General features: G+C 38.7%; 1 pseudogene; it reads right to left on the minus strand.

The window, feature by feature from the left end:
• Window positions 1-1,220: 1,220 nt before the first annotated feature.
• On the minus strand, window positions 1,221-4,062 carry LOC116211802 (annotated as a pseudogene).
• Between the last annotated feature and the right edge of the window lie 8,551 nt (window positions 4,063-12,613).

Raw genomic sequence — 12,613 nt, forward strand, 5'->3', positions numbered from 1 at the left:
CGAATGCAACCTAATCAAGCGGTAATAAAATAAAAGCGGCAAATTCTAAACAAACCAGAGTACCGATAGACCGTGCGAGATATAAGTCCACACGTAACAAAACCCCCGAACTTGGAACCCTCAATTTTGCAAACCATATGCCTTCACAAACTAGGTATATCCATTACCCCTAGACCTAAGCAACTCACCGGCTCTCGACGTCTGGGTCGTAAATAGGTAGTGGCGACTCCTTCTCACATGTGTCCTGGGAAGGTGGACACTCCCAAGTCGTGCGATCGGCACGCACGCATGGGACCCCTAACAAGACGAAATTCTTGTCTGCACAATATGATATAAAAAATGGAGTAGTATAGTAGCACACGTTTTCACTAGTCATCAAGAGGTTTCAAGTTTGGTCATCGTTGTGATATTATATGTACTCCTTTGTTGGCTATTATGATTTCTATTTCATTATATTCGACCCACAAACCAATTGAAAAGACAAATTGTATGCTATATATGTGTCAGTTTATTTACGAGAGTTTTGCTATGTCACAATTTAATGGTGATTTGTTTTTACTGAAATAATATATTTTGCCCCTTAGAATAAATGTTTTTTGGCCACCAGAGTTACTAGTGCGTTTGGATTTAGAGTTGAGTTGAGTTGAATTTTGGTTTTAATTAGTTTATAATGATTGTATTGTTGAATTATGAGAAAAAATATGAAAAAGTAATGAATGAGAGAAAGTAATGATTAAATAATGATTGTGTTGTTGAATTGTGAAAAAGTAATGAATAGTTAAGAAAATTAAATATTAAAAATTGAATTGAATGATTAAAAAATTAAAAAATTAAAAAAAATAATGATTGTGTTGTTAAATTGAAGATAAGTGAAGTTGAGTTGAGTTAGCTTAAGTTGCGACGCAACACTTTCTTTATTCTTCCAACTGGGACAAAAGCTAAAATATTTTGAATTAGAAAAAATGTTCATTAAGCTTATTTAAATTTATTTATGTATAATACATTATTATACTTCTAAAGAATTATATATATGGACAACTTATGGACATGTGCACCACGTGCAACGCACCTGGGTTTTCCACTTATATAAATAAATATATATATATATATGTATTATATTATATGTATTCATAAGGGGGAAAAAAAGATTAGTACATATATGAGGATTGTTGTAGAATCGGCTCTGCAGGATTCTAATATTGTGGACGCATGGAGAAAGGATAGAAGTGGATATGACAGAAACGTCTTATTACCAATACATGAATCAACTAGAAAGAAATCATTAATCGACCCGCTCACTCCAGCATCAACTTGTTCCCCGATTCACACTTTTTGCCTATATTTGTTCACATTTTTATGTTTTTCTAACAGTCACCCCATCGTAACTGATCAACCACACTAGAGCGAGACTAAAAATTGAGCTAAAAAGAAGAAGAAAAGAATAAGTCTATGATCACAGAGGAAGAGACAGATGATGAAATGATTCTAATCTTGTTTTCTCTCGTTCTTCACTAGGAGAGCTTGGCTTTTCCACATAGCAGGGCATTCGTTGGGATGTCATTCTCGGTGTACAGGCTCGTCTCATCGTTCCATACCCGAATGTACAGTTGCTGTCCCAAGTACCTCCTTACCCAAATCGCGGATCTCAAGTTCCACATGCCCTTTTTGTCAAGTGAGACCAATATTGTGCTCCAAGAACGAGGGTATACCTGTTGTGTAATATTTTTCAACATGTAAGATAGATAGTAATCAATTCAATTGGTCTCTCATTCATTTATAGATATATACACACATATATAAATATTATGGTTTCTGTCATGTTTCCGGCCCTTCTCAAATGTATTGAATGGAATTTCGTACTCTCGATTATCAAACTTGAGAAGATACATCGATTCTTGAATTTACCTGTACAGTGTGCCGCACGATGGCATCATCCATATTGTAGCGTCTTCTCATGTCCTTGGTCCATTGGCCAGAGCCAAATCTGTATTTTCACAAAAAAAAATTAAAAAGGTGAACTTGAGCACACATAGGAGCTTCAGTCAGGTATGAGTGGAAACAAGGACGGCATACCCGACAACATAGAAGCTTGAACCATCCAAATGCCAGGATTGGACGTATTTCTCATTGTTCTGGAAGACAATCTCTACAAAATCATGAAGGTTGGTCCCGATCACAGAGGTGCCAAGCAGTGGCGAGCCAGGAGGAGGGTAATCCTTGATCGAGTTGAGGGTGAAAACTCCAGAAATATTGAAGTAGTCAGCCAGCTTCAATGGGGTTTCAGGATCAACATAGGAGATCCCATTGACAGCATAGCGAAGCTTGTTGTTAATCTGAGTCTCCGTGTTGGCCAAGACGATGGTCCTAACAATTGGTATGAGCTTGTAGCGGTACGAGCCCTGTGGGTTGGGTCGTGCTGCATTTGCCGTCAAATTCAACCTTCGAGCAACCAAATACAAAACATGGAATTCCTTTAGAATCTTAATCGTGGAATATTTAATGAGTTGATATTATCCTATATTGAATTTGACAAGTTACCTGATAGTTCTGGCTTGCTTCATGGACCAGTGAACGTGACATGTCGGGCCAACGGGGAGGGGCAAGGAGGGCGGTGCTGTCGACCCTTCATAGCAGAGAACCGTAGTGGCGTTGAGGACAGGTTTGGTGAATCGGGTAGAGGCAACAATGAAGTAGTCCTTGACTTCCCTATTCAGGGTTACCAATACAGTCACTGACTGGCCAACATGGATGTCAAGCGACTCGTAAACCTCCTGCTGAGTGTGAGATCCTTCAACTTCGATGAGGGTAACAGTGTGGCCTTGAATCCTGAAGTTGATCGAAGTGTCAATGCCCACATTTGAGACCCTGAACTTGTACGTTTTACCTGCAAATGTTAGCAGCACAGATCATTGGATTCTATTTTCAGATTCCACTAGGATTTGAATTGAGAAGCATATGAAGGGCGGCATTTTGTAACGCTTACTATTACCTTTCTGACCGGTGAACCTCATCCCTTGTGGAGCTCCATTGATAAGAAGTCCGTTCGGAAAGGGAAGTGCTTTGCCGGAGTCCAATCTTTTGCGCAGACCCTGAGAAAATAACGTAGTTATCCGCTGTCTTTTGCATTATGGTGAACTTATTAAAACCTATGACCACATAACATATTACAAACCTTGTGATTGGCCTTGTACCAGTCACCTACAAGGAGGTTGAATTCACCCGAAGGAGCTGGATACGGGATGGAGATGACGGATCTCTGGTTGATGTTGAAGGCTCCAAAGCCTCCGGCTGCCCGGTGGAATGTTGTGGAGAGGAAGTAAGTGAAGGTTCCGATTTGGTCCTTGGTTTGCATCTTGTATGTCCAGTTTGTGTTTGGCGGGATGGGCAATTGGTTCCTAGCACTCCGTCCTGCCACGAGCTCTTCCGTTGATGAACTCCATTCCTAATGTGAACAAATAGCCATAAATGTTATTATAAGTATAACAATCTTATTGGATCTTTCTCATATCAATATAAGATTATTGATATAGGATCGTATTAACATTTTCTCATAGGTTTCTTTTAAAACTGGGCGGAAAGTGAAATACATATACTGACCATGTAATGAGAATGAACTCGTCAATTTTGTTGACAACATTGACAATTATGTTGTCATTAGTGACACAATCTAGTGTCGGTCCAGGAAACTGTCCATTGATAAGAATTCCCTGCAAATTAAAGATGAATGTTGACGGAAAAGTTAACAAATGGCCCTTTGGAGCACAAATATATGATTAATAATGAAAATCGGTGCTCCTCGTTCGTTCAAATTGTTCATTTCTGTACACTAATCCCACTGTGGCGCATATATATATATATATATATATATATATACACACATATATATGTGTGTGACGAACCTGTTGAGGCTGTCCAAGAGGAGAAATTTTGCCGTACGTGACTACCCAGGTAAAGTATCTATAGGGGTCCTCTGAATTTGCTGGCAACGCAGTGAAGCCAGCCAATGTTGCAAGAAATATGAGCAAGAAAATGGACCGACTCATATTATTGTACGTATCCCAATCCGATTCTCTGCATAAGTACCAAAATAATTATCCTAGGAGGGCATTCAAACTTGGTTTTATGCTAGAAATTGAAGTGCAGTCTCAACGATATCAGTGTTTGTTATGAGGAAACTGTCGGTAAAACTACAACTTGATGCATAGCAAATCTAAGCACGACGAAAAATGGCAAGATAAGTGCACCAGCTCTCATTAACTCAGTACCAAGTAGAGGTACCGGAAAAGGCATGCTTAATTGATGACATCGTTTCAGAGAAATGCAAAGATGGCCATCTTACTATTATAACATATACGAATTCCAGACAAGTGATTGGAAAAGACTAAAGTTCGATCATACCCAGAATTTCGATCTCCCCAAATACGAACGACGGGGCAGAGTCTCGAAGAGGACCAGGAAGGCAAGATAAGATGGTGAAGAGTGAGCAAAGAGACGCAAGACTTTCGACTTCCCTTAAAATATAGAAGATTGGCGCCAACTGCATGAATTAGATCTGCTGAGCCATATATAAAATACACACTGCCAGCATGTTCACTAGTATCGATGGCTCACAAACAATCATTTGCGGCGTACTTCATGAACTCATACACTTGCTTCCGCCTATCTCATGCAAACGAGACATCCTCAACTTACTTAAACATATTATTTTTGGTTTTTGAGGAAAAGAACCGCAAAAAAAGATTGATCCACAAATAATATTCCTATCATTTGTTTTTTTTTTCTTTTTTTCTGTCTTAAAGATTGATTCACAAATAATATTCCTATCATCGGGATACCGATGGATTGATCACGAAACATTGGCACATCCTATCCACTTGCAATAACCCATAGTAATGTATAAAAATATCAGAGGATCACTTTTCTTTTTTAAGGTTCCTGAGCTTCACAGGTGGAATTTGTAATGCTTGTAAATAAATGCCAATCAGTAGTTCAACGAGACTGTGGACTGGAAGAGGATATAAAGGACAGAGACTCACTGATGAAAATAAAACTCAAAACCCTTTGATTCCAATTCCAGCATAATATCACTGCACCAAACTCGATCCATTTCTCGGAGTATTACTTTTATTGTAGTAAACAGGATATTTCTAATTAATTGATAATACCTAGGGTAAGATAACTTGTTACATCATACAAATTCGCTAAAAAAAGAGGCCCATAGGCCTCTACTGTTATCGAAAAAAAAAATTGCTAAAAGACAGTGATAAGCCAGTTATAATTAAGGACCATTATTAGATAGTGTATGTACATTACACCCAATTTATTGATTATTACATAATATACTGATGTATTTCTTTTCGGATACTTCTTATGATAACCAACTAATTGAAACCATATTAGGGGAAAATGATAATTAATTAATCGATAAAACAAATGAAATAAAAAAGTGAATAACTATTATTTTCCCTTAGGAACTCCAAAGCAAAGAGCGATAGAAGTGTTACGATTCCTAGGTGTGGCAACAAGAGTTGTACATTGGAAGTTGATAGATTTTTTTTTATAAGTGAGATTCACGAATTTAATATAATAAAATATAAATATTTATAATTAATAAAGGGGCACGAATAGTCCCACCAAGTATCCAATATAAAATCTCTTTGTTATTAGCAAAAACGTGCGTCACTATGCAATACTCTCTTTTTATTTATAGAGTACTTTTTTTACTCCAAAGAAAAAGGCGATTGAAGTGTTACCATTCCTAAGTGTGGCAACTAGCATTGTGCATCGGATGTTAATAGAGTTTTTTTTAAAGGCTAAAAGGAAAGAAAAAATAAATAAAAGGGTGCAAAAGGTTTCATCATAAAAAAAACGAAAGATTTCATTATCAAAAAAAGAATTTGAAATCTTGTTGTTTCAAATGAGAATATTTGTAATTACATCACATTTTTTTTTCTCTTTTTAGTTATAAAAAATAGAGTCATTGCTTAGTATAAGAAAAGAGAGACATGGGTAATTCGATTAAGAAAATCCAACATAAACATCTAAGTTTATCAGATTAGATAGACTCATTGACTCTCCTGCTCTCTATTTTTCTTACTTTATTTTGGCTAATGGGGGTGGTCTCGTGATATTCAAACTGTCCCAATAAATGCAATTATTCTCCCTTTCTTCTCTCTCCTTACGATGTTTGGGACGTTACTTCTTTGGTTTCCAAGAGAAGATGTGTGTAGTTGGAGGAGTTGGATGTGGTGGGAGGGAGACCGGAAAAGATCCGACGCAGCGATAGCGGCGCAGATGATATCGGATCGTCATTTATTGCCATTTCCCCCTCCGATTAATTTGTTATTAATCTTCATTTTTTTAATCAATTATGGACATAGTTTTCAAATAAATTCAAGCAACCGCGTACAGCTCCAGCTAGCTATTTATGGAACCATAGGCTTTTTTTTATTTTTATGTACACTAATATCTGAAAAATCTTAATTAATCTAGTTCTAGTCGGATCAATTCACTATGAAATAAATCTCTTTCAATCATAGATTTTCTCAATTCATAAAGACTAAAACCTGAAATTTTATTTATGAGGAATAAGTACTAAATAATTTGAGCCAACCCATGTTGGTAAGGAGCCATGTGCCTTACATATAACATATATATGCACACAATTAATATGATATGCAGTAATTTATTTTTCTAAATAGTCTTTGAAGGTCCTAATACTAGTAAAAGAACGGCTCTGTTTAATTTTTACAGATCTCTATAGTTAATCACGGAGAATTGAAGACTAGAGTATCGATTTTTAGTGACTGAGTATTAAGAGGATTTTTTTAACCACGTCTTTTAGGAGGATTCGGCACTTTTTATTGAGAAGATATTTTAAGACCTGATTTATCTATGACAGTCATTAATATTGCATGCATCCATCTCCTCTTTGTTCATTGGCAGCTAGAAAAACTTTTATTTGCCTCAGATTTTCTTGTCGGATTGTATGGTTTGATCTATATAACTGATTGCATGCACGCAACTAATGTTTCATCAACAAAATAATATAATCAGAAAACATTATGAATAGTCATCAGAGAGCACATGAGAACATATAATATGCTCGGAGCAGAGGAAGAAATCCTCGAGATGCTTACAAGAATTTCACCGGCACATGGGTACAGTACTTTGAATTTAAGCCTGAAATAACCTGCCGTACGTTCCATACATATGGACCTTCTATACATGGACATAAGAGCTTATTCGATATCCATGGACTTGACATTAATTATTGGCAACATGCGATCATTTAATTACTAACCAAAAATTAAGCAAAAGAATTTAATGAACTTTCTTCCCTATGATCAGTAAATAGTCAGATTTATATTATATTTAATTAATGAAAAAGTGTACTACAGAAGTCTGAATTCATACACAAAAGAACCTTTCTCCCTCATTTAATTTTGACCCTTGAATGAAATATGTCCATGTTGAAGTCAACTTTTGTAGGTTGCGGTGTCCTCCCTTAATCAATTTAAAATGTCAACTAGTTTTATCATAAACATATAAATAAAATACATCCCTATGTGGTTCGGGAACCCGTAAGTTAGACTCATCGTCCCAAGGACAGATCTTGTGACTTATACCAGAATGCATTAATCAATATCACAATGATAATTTCCTGCGTGAAATTGTTTCAATTTGCACTTGAAATTTAATTCTCCTTACGTGCAAGTATTTCCCGGCCACGTTATGCTCCTTAACTTTTGCCGCTTAAGATAGTTTGACACTACTATGAATGCCGTTATTAGCGAGGGTCAGATCCCTCGTTAAATTCAGCCTTGCTAAACTTTGAGGGAGATACTAGGGCCTTTTACGTCCGGCCCTCACCCATTTATGTCAATTTCTTTAACCATTGAGTTATATCGAATTTCACTTGTCATTCTTCTACACTTAATTATATTTATATCACTTATACTTTTACATTTATATTAATATTATTTATTTTTACTTTCCCAAATACCGAAAACATTTTCTGTTTCAAACCTAGTCCATTGATCAAGAAAAACCAAACATACAAACATCCACATTAACACAATATCCACTTACAAATCACCTACATATACGAACATTATCCACATGCAAACAATTATCCACATACGAACCAAGTCTAATGATCGATAACCAAACCAAACATACAAACCATTATCCACTTATCCACTAACAAACCAAATACACATACAAACATTATCCACCCACAATGCATTATCCACATATAAACCATTATCCACTTAACATGTCTTCAAAAGAAACCGACCTACTCACCATCACCATCACCATCATCATCATCATGCGCATAATCCTCGTCATCCCACGCACCATAGCCACTATCACTACAATGTTGCTTCCTCCTAAAGGTATCAGGAATAGTTTTTCCCATTTGTTCAGCCATACAACTCGCAATAAATTTCAAAAAATGTTGATGCTCCCAAAATTCCGCAGTCAAGTTCATAATGCGCATCACTCATTCCCGCCGTGCCAAATGGTTCACATTAAGTAGGTAGTGAGCTAGTGGAATTGCGGCGATACTAGTTCATCCCATGTGTTCAGTTCTTCTTACTCGTCCCGACCGTCTCCACCTAAAGTTTGGAAGTCTTCTCATTAGAAAGTGTGATGCCAATAGACTGGGACACCTGAGTGAACTTCTCCTGTTAAGATAATGATAACAAAAATAGAAGACATCCACAAATCAATAACATTCAATAACCAACAAGCCAAAGTTCTCATTAAGTATAACAAAGCAAGTCCTTTCAATCTTAATTATAACTCACCATATTTTCTTGTGCATAGGGCTAACCCAAGTACCATCCTTTCTCCTTTGATTTCCTTCTTTCTTTGACTGCAAAAAAAATGATGAGTTCATGAACAATGATTGGTTAAACCATATATTAAATTGCTGAAAATGTTAATAATTACAAGTCAAGTTCCATTAAAAGCTCATTTCAACGATGATGACATGCAACGTGGCTTACCATTCTTTATGCAAGAGTACCCGTTGTGTTAGATCCTCCGGTATGGACAGATGCTCCAGCATTCGAATTTCGATTTGCTTTGTTCGCCTAAGAAATCTTCACAAAATCTTGCTTCTCCCAATATGCATGGAACTCCGCTAAATGCATCCCCAAGGAAATTAAGCGGCTTACCCTATGCCTGGTGTCGGCACCCCATTTTGGCTCACCTTTCCAAACAATGATATCAGCAATGGTCCAAGCCACAATTTGAGCAGAATACAGAAAAACGACTTAACAGAGTAGAAATCACTATTCATCCCAAGTCGGCAAAATTGAGCAGAAGGCATGCACATATGACAGAAGGACTCCAGGGGTCACCAAAGGGTAACAGAGTGACTAGAGAGCTCAACAATGTCCAAAACCGGCATTTCCAGTGTACCACATGGACAATCCTATTTTTCGATAGTTCGCTCGTCTGTTGGAAGATAGCCAACATTGGACTTCAAAAATCCACATCGATGCCAAACAAATGAAAAGTGTCTTCAAACGCATTTCGCAAATCATTTGCTCTATACAGAACAACTTTCTGTATACAGACAACTTTTCAGTAGAAGTCCAAAAATGCCGGTTTCTCGGAGAAAAGTTAATTCCAAATATCAGATGCGGCCATACCTCACAATCATACAAAGCACGAGTAGTGCTTCAGATTGTCTTTCGGAAGCCATACAGACACTCCAAATGACTTCCAAGCGGCAAAACAAGTATACCCCTCTTCGGAAGAGCATAGCCGAAGACTGGTCTGATGAAATTACGGCAAACGAAGTTCATACTGCATTGCCTTGAAAACTCTAGCAGAGATTCACATTTGAACAAAATAGACAGCAGAACCCTTCTCAGTTTCCCGAGTAACCTCCGAGGAACAGAAATAGCCATTTTCAGTGGAAAGGCATATCCGGAGGTCCTTTTTACGGAAACTTGACGCTAGAAGCCTGCGCTACACAGTGATACACACTCCAAGGCTTAATGTGAAATCGTCGGACTGAACTGCACAATGTGTCTAGGCCTCCTGAGCATTGCTTTAAAAGTCTCAAATACACTTTTCAAGTCCTTAGAGATCCAGTCTTGACAAACGGAGATCACATTGATTTCCGGAGCGCCCAAGCAACTCAGAAAGCAATCTGAGAAATCTAACTTCGGACTCCTAGGACGTCTCCGGCTTCACATTTGCATTACTGGCTTAAGGGTCAACTGTTCACGTTGTCTGACAATTCATGCCAAAATGACCAACGTGAGATGCAGACACAAGATATGCTTTCAGAAGCGATTAACTTCGCTCCGGTCACCCGGAACGGGCAAAAACAGCTTCCAAGCCTCGTACGCACCCGAAGCATTCTTCCACGAAAATTGATAATCTTGGGCTTATCGGGATCGTTTTCTTGCGCACATTGTCGATACAACGTTCTTTCAAGTCACGGAACTCGAACACGTAACTGATCGACATCCGAGCATTCCCGATTCACCTCCAATCTCATGTAGGACCCACGGGACCTTCTTCCCCTTGCCAAAGACAAGAAGAACCACCCCTCTCTTGTCATCTTCTTCTTCAAGCCAAGAAGACAACTTGCCTTTGTCTTCCTTTTGCAAAATATCTAAGTGTTTCAATTCAACACTCCAACTTCCCATCCAAGCCATCAATGCTCTTATCTCTTCTCCATTAATGCAATGGATGACGATTGAGCTTGATATTTCTTTAAGAAATTCGGATTCCACTAATCCATGGCCCTAATTGCACTTTTCTTCACTAATCTTGCATTTAAGCTTTCCTATATATTGTCCAAATGTCATTAACTTAAGGATACACCTTCAAGCACTCTCTCTCTAGCATTTCTCACTCAAACAAAAGCTCTCAAACTCTCAAGGATTTCAGCAAAATCGCAGCTCAGCAAGAGCAAGCAAAACCAAGCAAAACCAGGCAAAGTCTTAAGCAGGAATCCATCCCGGCTTAAGTCCAAACTTTACCAAACTTCATATCCCACATGTTTTTGACAACCTCTATCCATTTTTGAGCTTATATTTTAAGTTTGAAGCCTCTAAGCCAAAGAACCAGCCTTGAACAACATCTGGACAGATTTGGTCCTTCTCGGGTCAAAAATGTCGAACCGGGTTTCAAGCCTTTCCAAGTCGGTTTGAGCTACCAAAACCCATCAAACACCTCCCCACACAACCATAGGGTGTCAAGGAGTCAAGAAATCCAAGAAAAACCCGTCGGTTTAACCCCAGGAAGAAGGAACAGCCCGACTGCTCAGTCGGGTCAAGATTTCTGACTGTTTGTATGGTTTTCTTGCAGATCGGGTCGATCCAGGACTCTTTTCGGAAAACAACCTCCACATTCACCTCCGGAGGTGAGTTAGCAGTCGGGGTCCATTGGCCTTGCTCAAAAATTCCATCGGGAGCCTCCGTGGCGACGTCCGACCCGACTTGTGCCAGTCGGGTCTGTCCAGTATTCCAGCCGAGTCTGTTTGGTGCCATTCGGGTCTGTTCAACGGAAAACAGCCCAAACCCGACCCATCAACGGTCCAACCCGACTCTTGAAGGTCCCATCCCTCATCTCGGGACTAGGTATGACCATTCCCGACTTAGAGGAACTAGAAGTTTTACATTCCCGTTGCGTTTATGGAGTTATAAGGGGTTTTATGTATGTTTTATTTTCAAGTTTTAATCTTTATGCATTTTCCATGTTATATCATGCATATTTATCCTTGATTTATATGCTAGCATGTCAGGAAACACTTGGATCGTAGTCGAGAAGAACATCCCGACCCGGGAAAGGCAAAGAGCTCACGGGTTTCCCTCCAAGGGAGGTGACCGAATGCTCTCTTGCTCCTTTCGGGCAAGGAACGATCTTCTTGACCCGATCCAAGTTCGATTCCCGAGTTTCATCGTATTTTCTCACGTGCATGAAGTCGGTATTGTTTTATCGATTCCTTAAATAACTTGTTTGTGCATGTTTCCATGTTCAAATGCGTTATTCAAATCATGGCAATACCGACTTTCGTTTAATCGTGTCATTTATAATGTTTGTCGTTTAAGCATGAGAGAAATGATTCGAAACGAGACGGGGAAGCCTCGTGGAATCCCATTTGGGCCATGGGACCTCTCGGCTATCTCCAAGGAGAAGTAACCGAGAGCCTCTTAGACTCGTACGGGTTGCATGAGGCTTCCTCTTCCCGTTTTGAGTTCGTTCTCGGCTTTCGTGTAATTTGCAATTTACATTATCGTCGCAATATCGCATGAAAATGTCTTTTCAAAACAAAGCATGCATGGATTCGGGTATCGATGACTCATTCGGGTCCATTCGGTTACGAGGGTAGTTTCGGTTATTTGACCAAATTATCCTCGATCCTTATGGAATCGTCTTGGTCGTCGAATCACGAATCGTTTTCATAATTAATGCTTTCGGCACAACCCTTAAGCATTAATTCCACAAACGGGTTAATCGGGACGCTCACATGATTAAACCCACTTCACACTGATAAAGTTTACACGAATTGGCCATTAACTGATAACTCGCATCGATGAGTTGTCAAATGACGTTGGTGCCCTTTTCAAACTTATCAATT

This window comes from Punica granatum, chromosome 6 (genome assembly GCF_007655135.1).
Source record: "Punica granatum isolate Tunisia-2019 chromosome 6, ASM765513v2, whole genome shotgun sequence".
Lineage (NCBI taxonomy): Eukaryota > Viridiplantae > Streptophyta > Magnoliopsida > Myrtales > Lythraceae > Punica > Punica granatum.